This window comes from Osmerus eperlanus, chromosome 1, assembly GCF_963692335.1.
Source record: "Osmerus eperlanus chromosome 1, fOsmEpe2.1, whole genome shotgun sequence".
Taxonomy (NCBI): Eukaryota; Metazoa; Chordata; class Actinopteri; order Osmeriformes; family Osmeridae; genus Osmerus; species Osmerus eperlanus.
This window is the reverse complement of record NC_085018.1, coordinates 7,555,553-7,563,587: the sequence shown is the minus strand read 5'-3', so window position 1 is coordinate 7,563,587 and position 8,035 is coordinate 7,555,553.

Sequence of the window (8,035 nt, the reverse complement as noted above, 5' to 3'; positions counted from 1 at the left end):
TTGTGTTATCTGTCAAACTGGCTGTCTTGGCGTTTAGGGCTACATCAAAAGCGCTTTAGTTTGCTTAACTACTGCACTAAATCACACTTGACTGGTGGGGACCTCACCCATACTGTTATTGTAACTGTTATTTGTCGCTTTGCATTCTCTAATTATACTTTCTTCTCTCTGTTGCCCATCTAACCTCCCCTGTGGTGTGGGGCGGTTGAGCTGTCAACATCGGCCTGTTTGCTGGTGTGACAATGTTGGACCTAGTCCCCAAGTGGACTTTGGTCTCCTATGACGGACCACACAGAGTTCCTGGTCCCTTCCTGTCCATCTCCCTGGCGGTCCTCTGATGCATTTGGTGGAAAGCATATTGGTGCAAATACACGTTGGTTATACTGTCACAATCAAACCACAGACTAGCTCCTGGTTGACCTGCAGCTGTGTGACCACCACAAGTTTGAAAAGGTTATTGAGATTAGTGAGGATTTCATGCTATTTTCAGAGATTAGCAATTTTCTATCATTATTTTAAAACTTTATTGAAAATGTAAAGGGTGTGGAAGTATACCAGACATTATTAGAATAATCTGTTGTATAATTGAGATTTTTTGATGCAAGTTTTAAAAAGTTATTGAGATTAGTGAGTATTTCATGCTATTTTCAGAGATTAGCGATTTTCTATCTCTTTTTAAAAAAACTTTATTGAAAAAGTACAGGGTGTGGAAGTAGGTCAGACATTGTTGGAATACTCTGCTGTACCTTTTGAGGTTTTATATTCATAAAAATATTATAAAAGTCAAAATTTTTCTTAATTGTATTGGTAGTTTTCACCCTGTCCCTAACGCGACTCTGCAAAGTAGCGTATTCCAAATGTAGCGTATTCCAAATGTGAGACGAATGTCGAATATGAAACTAACTTCACCTCGGTCTCACCTTTCTTCGAAAACAAATCGCTGATATTCTGGGCTCCTGATATGCTCCTGGCCTCTCTTTTCTGGCGTCCCAATTTATGTTTCTCTTTTGGCAGTCAGTTCGCTATTGATAACCAGCTTGCTGCTGCTGCAGTTCGTTAGCAATAACATTACACGCACATTTTCAAAAGAGGAGCGAACCATGGACCATTTTTTTTTTAAAGAAGGGTGTTATTGCTCGGAAAATATAAACGTTTTTTTTTTCAATTTTGCTTGATTTTGTGGCTTTGTTTTCACTCTGATGCAGTAGTATCAGTATTAGTTAGGCCTATGCATAATAATTTAGTCATAGAAAGGGAAGCCTACATAATAGGCTACTGGGATTTTTGTGGGCCCCCCCTGGGCTGTGGGCCCCTAGATTTGTCATCACCTTTCACCCCTAAACGACGGCCCTGGGCACAAGTGACAAAGAGCGAGAGGGGGAGAGATGTGTAATGATTGGGGGTGTTATTACTTCCGAACACCAGAGGGCAGCAACGACTAGCTTTTTTTTTTTTTCCTGTGATGTGTAGGCCTACTATCTTTTGGGGACTAACCAGGGACCAAACCAGTACCTTGCGCCCAGTTCCTTTAACCCTTGTGCTGCCTTCGGGTCACATGACCCAAAGGTTCATAACCAACCATAGTTGTGTTTACCCAATTTTACTCAATACAAAAACAAATAAAAATAATTTTCTTTTAACCGTCGCAATGTGGGGGGTCTGCGACAGCCTGACGGTTAAAAGAAAATGCTTCACTTTGTTTTTGTATGCGGTAAAGTTGTCGCAATATGACGGTGGGTCACAATGACTGATGTGTCAGAATGACCCGAAGATAACACAAGGGCTATTCTGCCCTACTACATGTGTTTTCCAACACCAGTTGCAATCAACCCTGGGTTATAGCCCTTCACCATTGCATGGTGCCATTCATCCTTTACAGGTCACACCCATCAGTCAAAGTGAATAGTAACTGGTCCAACTCCATATCCAAGCCCATGGTATCTGTGGAGGAATACAGTCATCACACTTGTCAAATCCTCCCCACACAAGTCCAATGACTTAATAACTTTCGTGTAGGCCCATACTATAGCAGTTTGCAGACATACAACACAGATCAGACTCAGGAGAGTGAATTAGAGATAATGGTAATGGGAGGGTGTTGCACTTTTCTGCTTCTCTTTTCTCCATTCACTTCTTTACCTTCTCACGCTTTCCAATTGTTTAAACAAGTCTCTATACTCTATTCTCTCTGTATTCTGCACAAAAGATGAACTGTATATAAAACATTCCGGCATATAAATCCACGTATCTCCACACAGATCCTGTCACCCTTCCCCAGTCCGCTGCTGTTTTCAACTAACCTATATACTCCCACAGCATAATACAATTCCTGAAATTCAGTTATGGCTTTTGATTTTGGAAAGCCACTCCAGGATTTCAGTGGCCCCATCTGACCACTCCTATAAAACATTTCTGGGGGTTCCACTGCTTTTGCCTGTAACAGTTTTTCACAATTGCTAAAACACATTTCTTGAAATAGTCACCAACTTTCTCAAAACTGTAAACACAAAACCTTATCTTCAAGCACTATTTACAAAACCTCTGAATCCTCTTGCAAAATGAAACTTTCGCCTCAAAACAGATTTACCTGTGCTCAAAATCAAACACTGCTCTCAAATCATAAACAAAGTGATCAAAATTATATACACTATCAAGCAGTCAGTAAACAATACACCAAAAAATAGAAAACACATTGTTCAAAACATATAGTTCTCAGGGAGATGTAATCTCAAAACAAATTTCATATTTATCCGTCATTGTCTTTTGATGAACAAAAACATGTTTTATCATAGTAGCTCAAAATTGATCAGAAATTACTACTCTGCTTTGCTCTTTGCAATTTGTTTGTTCTTTCTCCTCCTTGTACCCCTATACAGTACTGTACCCTGCATCTCACTACTCACAACTCACTCTTGTTCTTTGTTGATATGAACCTGCAACCAGTCAAGATCTATTGAGCAGTCAGTACTGTTACTGTAACAAATGGAAAGCACAATGTTCAGGGCCATACAATTTGGTCATTGTACAGTATACAGCCTACAATGCACTGTACTACAGTATACAATACTAAAAGGGACAAAAAAGAAGTAAACGTGATCAATGTGCTTCTTCTTGTCTTTGGGCTGGGTTAAGCCAGAGCACTTTGTCGACATCACAAGCAATATTTTCCCACCTTCAACAACCTGTTTGCTCTCTGAACTGGCTTATATTGGTTGTGTCACATCATTTGAAACAAGTGAAATCAATTTTGAGTGGTTGTGTTTAGTCAATGACATGTTTTCTCTATTTGTATTTGATTGTTGCCAATGACATGTTTTCTCTATTTGTATTTGATTGTTGCCATTTGTGTTTACCAGTATGGATGACATGTGCATTAGAGTGCAGAATGTGTTTTAAAAATGAGAATGTGTTTAGTTTTGCAGAAAATTCTAAGTGAGATCTGCAAATTGTGTTTTACCATGTGAAATGGTTTAAGGTATTGACAACAGACAGGCACAATTAGCTACATGAGTTCAGGCAACTGAGAACTTTGTTCAGCCAATGGGTTTTAGTGTTTTAGCAATTGAGAAAAACTGTAATGCCTGCACAGCAGTGAAGAAAACTACGTATGTAAGGACAACAAATGTATTGTCACTACAATGGCCTTTTGCAAAATTGAATAGATTTAAATGTAATGTTTTGGGTCAAGTTAACTACATTTAATCCAAACTGAATAAAAGTTAATAATATTATGTTTTTTTATAAATAAAAAGGGAAGATTTGCTCAATGATGCCTCAATGCACTTCATTAAAGTTCAGGGGTGTAATTTGTTGGACATAAAAGGTGCAACACAGACAAAGGAAATCAGATTTTCCGGGGAACCCTCTCGTTGCTGCTCCGTGCTGTTTTTTGGACTTTGAAGAAGTTGAATTTGGACATAGAATATGATCAGAACTTTGAAAAAAGTATCCACAACAGTCTCTGTCAGTTGTGTGTCTATGTAAACTGCAAAGGTAGCCCACATGACCTCAACTTTCTTACTATGATTGCCTTAATGCACTTCATTAAAACGTACAACAGAACTGAAAGCGGTAATTTAGGTGGGGGGAGGGAGGGTTGGGGAGTGCTTCTTGTACGGGTGTGATTGTCTTTTTCAACTGATACCATCTGCTCGATCCAAGATGGCGCCGATGATGGCTGCCTCGGTTGCTAGGTGCGCTCTGTTTTGTCTTGTTTTGTCTGTTAATTCAGTGTTCTGCCAAGATTTCCGGGGTTCTCTAACAAGAGAAGTACTTCTAAACATCAGGACTACAACTCCTGTGGATTTGTTTCCCACTTTTCTGCTTCCAGCGGCAGATTTAGTGGGAATTCTAGCCAGTGCCGCGCTAGGCTTTGCTCATGCAGTGAAACGCCGTAGAAGGGGAAAAGCGAGCGGGAGCGTTAGTTCGGCTTCGCAGACGTGGAATCCGAACAGTGCTTCCAAGTTTTTTCCTCTCCAACGTACGTTCACTGTGCAATAAAATGGATGAACTTCAGCTACTGATGGTGAAAAACAGAGACTTTCTTTCATCTTCGGTTTTGTGCTTCACGGAGACATGGCTGTGCGATTTGATCCCGGACACTGCATTACATCTGGCAGGCTTTCAACTCGTGAGAGCTGACCGGGACATTGCACTCTCCGGCAAAACCAAAGGCGGTGGTATTTGTTTCTACATCAACAGTGGCTGGTGTGTAGATGTGACAGTGATTCTGCAACATTGTTCTCCGGATCTGGAAACATTTTTTATAAACTGTAAACCTTTTTACTCGCCACGAGAATTTGCGTCACTCATTTTGGTCAGTGTTTACATGGCACCGGGTCCACAGGTTAAAGAGGCCCAACGCATGCTCGCCGACCAGATTCTGAGTGTGGAGCGAGCAAACCAGGATTCCCTTGTTATCGTACTCAGCGACTTTAACAAAGGTAATCTCAGCCACGAACTCCCTAAATACAGACAATTCATCAAATGCCCAACCAGAGAAGAGAACACTCTGGATCACTGCTACACTACAGTCAGTAGAGCCTACCATGCCGTCCCTCGTGCAGCACTGGGTCACTCTGACCATACCATGGTCCATCTGATTCCTGCATACAGGCAGAAATTAAAGCTCTGTAAACCTGTTGTGAGGACATCAAAACAGTGGACCAGTGAGGCTATGGAGGATCTGCGGGCGTGCTTGGACTGTACTGACTGGGATATGTTCACAACTGCTACCAATAGTCTGGATGAACTCACAGAGGCTGTGACATCATACATCAGCTTCTGTGAGGACTGCTGTATTCCAACACGCACCAGGGTGAACTTCAACAACGACAAGCCCTGGTTCTCAGCAGAGCTCAGAAGGTTGAGGTCAGAGAAGGAGGAAGCATTTCGGAGTGGGGATAGAGACAGATTCAAGGAGTCGAAGAACAGGTTTAGCAAGGCGGTGAGAGAGGCTAAACGACTGTACTCAGAGACACTGAAGCGTCAGTTCTCTGCTAACGACTCTGCTTCTGTCTGGAGAGGGCTCAGGCAGATCACCAACTACAAGCCCAGAGCCCCCCACTCCACTAACGACTCCCGCCTGGCCAACGACCTGAATGAGTTCTACTGTAGATTTGAAAGACAATTGAACTGTCCTGATCTACCCCTTCCGACCCACGGGGCCTCCTCCCTCACCCCCTCTACAGTGACAACTCTCTCCATTCAGGAGGGTGAAGTTAACAGACTTTTCAAGAGGCAGAACCCCCGCAAAGCAGCTGGGCCGGACTCTGTCTCTCCTGCCACCCTCAAGCACTGCGCTGACCAGCTGTCTCCGGTGTTCACCTACATCTTTAACACCTCCCTGGAGACATGCCATGTGCCAGCCTGTCTCAAGTCCTCCACCATCATCCCTGTGCCCAAAAAGCCAAGGCCAACAGGACTCAATGACTACAGACCCGTCGCCCTGACCTCTGTGGTAATGAAGTCTTTTGAGCGCCTTGTGCTGGCACACCTCAAAGCCATCACAGACCCTTTCCTGGACCCACTGCAGTTTGCCTACAAAGCCAACAGATCTGTGGATGACGCCGTTAACATGGCCCTCCACTTCACCCTACAGCACCTGGACTCCCCAGCATCCTATGCCAGGATCCTGTTTGTGGACTTCAGCTCTGCCTTCAACACCATCATCCCCGCCCTGCTTCAGGACAAGCTCTCCCAGCTGAACGTGCCTGACTCCACCTGCAGGTGGATCACAGACTTCCTGTCTGACAGGAAGCAGTGCATTAAGCTGGGAACACAAGTCTCTGACTCCCAGTCCATCAGCACCGGATCTCCTCAGGGCTGTGTCCTTTCCCCTCTGCTCTTCTCCCTGTATACCAACAGCTGCACCTCCAGTCATCCGTCTGTCAAACTTCTGAAGTTTGCGGACGACACCACCCTCATTGGGCTCATCTTTGACGGGGACGAGTGTGATTACAGGTGGGAAGCTGACAACCTGGTGCAGCCAGAACAACTTAGAGCTCAATGCTCTTAAGACAATGGAGATGGTTGTGGACTTCAGGAAGAATACAGCCCCACTCACCCCCATCACCCTGTGCGACTCCCCAGTCAACACTGTTGAGTCCTTCCGCTTCCTGGGCACTAACCTCTCCCATGACCTCAAGTGGGAACTGAACATCAGCTCCCTCATCAAGAAAGCACAACAAAGGATGTACTTCCTACAGCAGCTGAAGAAATTCAACCTGCCAAAGACAATGATGGTGCACTTCTACACAGCCATCATTGAGTCCATCCTCACCTCTTCCATCACCATCTGGTACGCTGCTGCCACTGCCAAGGACAAGAGCAGACTGCAGCGTATCATCCGCACTGCTGAGAAGGTGATCGGCTGCAATCTGCACACCTCGAGGACCCTGAGGCGAGCAAGGAAGATTGTGGCCGACCCCTCCCACCCCCGACACTCCGCAGCCTTTTGCCGGTCCAGAAGGCTGCGGAGTGTCGGGGGTGTCCATCAGGACTAAAACCTCACGCCATAAGAACAGTTTCTTTCCATCTGCTACTGGCCTCTTCAACAAGGCCAAGGACTCCCATTGACATTTCTTTAACTATTATAAGTCCATCTTACACCTATTGCACTACGCACAAGCCACTTTTATCTCAGTATCTCATTTGCACTATGTTGCCCACTCATGCTGCTCACTCATATTCTTATATATATTTTATATTTTAATTTGTTTTATTTTTAGATTGTTTAGTTCTTAGAATTAGTTAAACTATTGTACTTTTACTTAATTTAAGTTCTGTATATGTTTATTGTTTGCACCTTCCTGTCACAGTAAATTCTGTGTTTGTGTAACATACATGCGAATAAACCGAATTCTGATTCTGATGCAATCTTCAATAGTAAGTATGCAAACTTTTTTTTACAATACAGACATATCAGTTGACAAATGCACTTATTAAAACTTTAGTCTTTCTACAAATGTTTGGACGCTTGATATTAGTTTAAACAATAGGTTTGGAGGTGGTATGAAAAAAGGCGTTAGGCATCATAAAACGATGACTTAGGCCTACTTTCTGTACAACCTTTCAATTGGCATTTCACAAAGACTGTCACCTCCGGAATTAAATGTCAATAAATGTGGCACACACGGTTTCACTAAAAACATTAATGTGACATTAATCTGAATGACAAAAATTCATCGTTGCCAAGGGGTGCCAGTAATTTTGGAGACCAGTTTTTGGGGGGTATACTGTTATTTAGAAGCAGATTTTTGAATCACTTATACAATGTATAACTGCAGGACTTCTTTGAGTCCACAGACTGGTATGTGCTGTGTGGACCGCATGGGGAGGACATCAACAGCATGACGGACTGTATCACAGAATACATTAAATTCTATGAACACACCACCGTACCATCCTGGACTGTTCACTGCTTCCCCAATAACAAGCCGTGGATCACCAGTGACCTGAAAGTGCTTCTTAATAAGAAGAAAGCAGCTTTCAGGTCTGGGGACAGGGAGGAGCTCAGGAGAGTTCAGCGCGACCT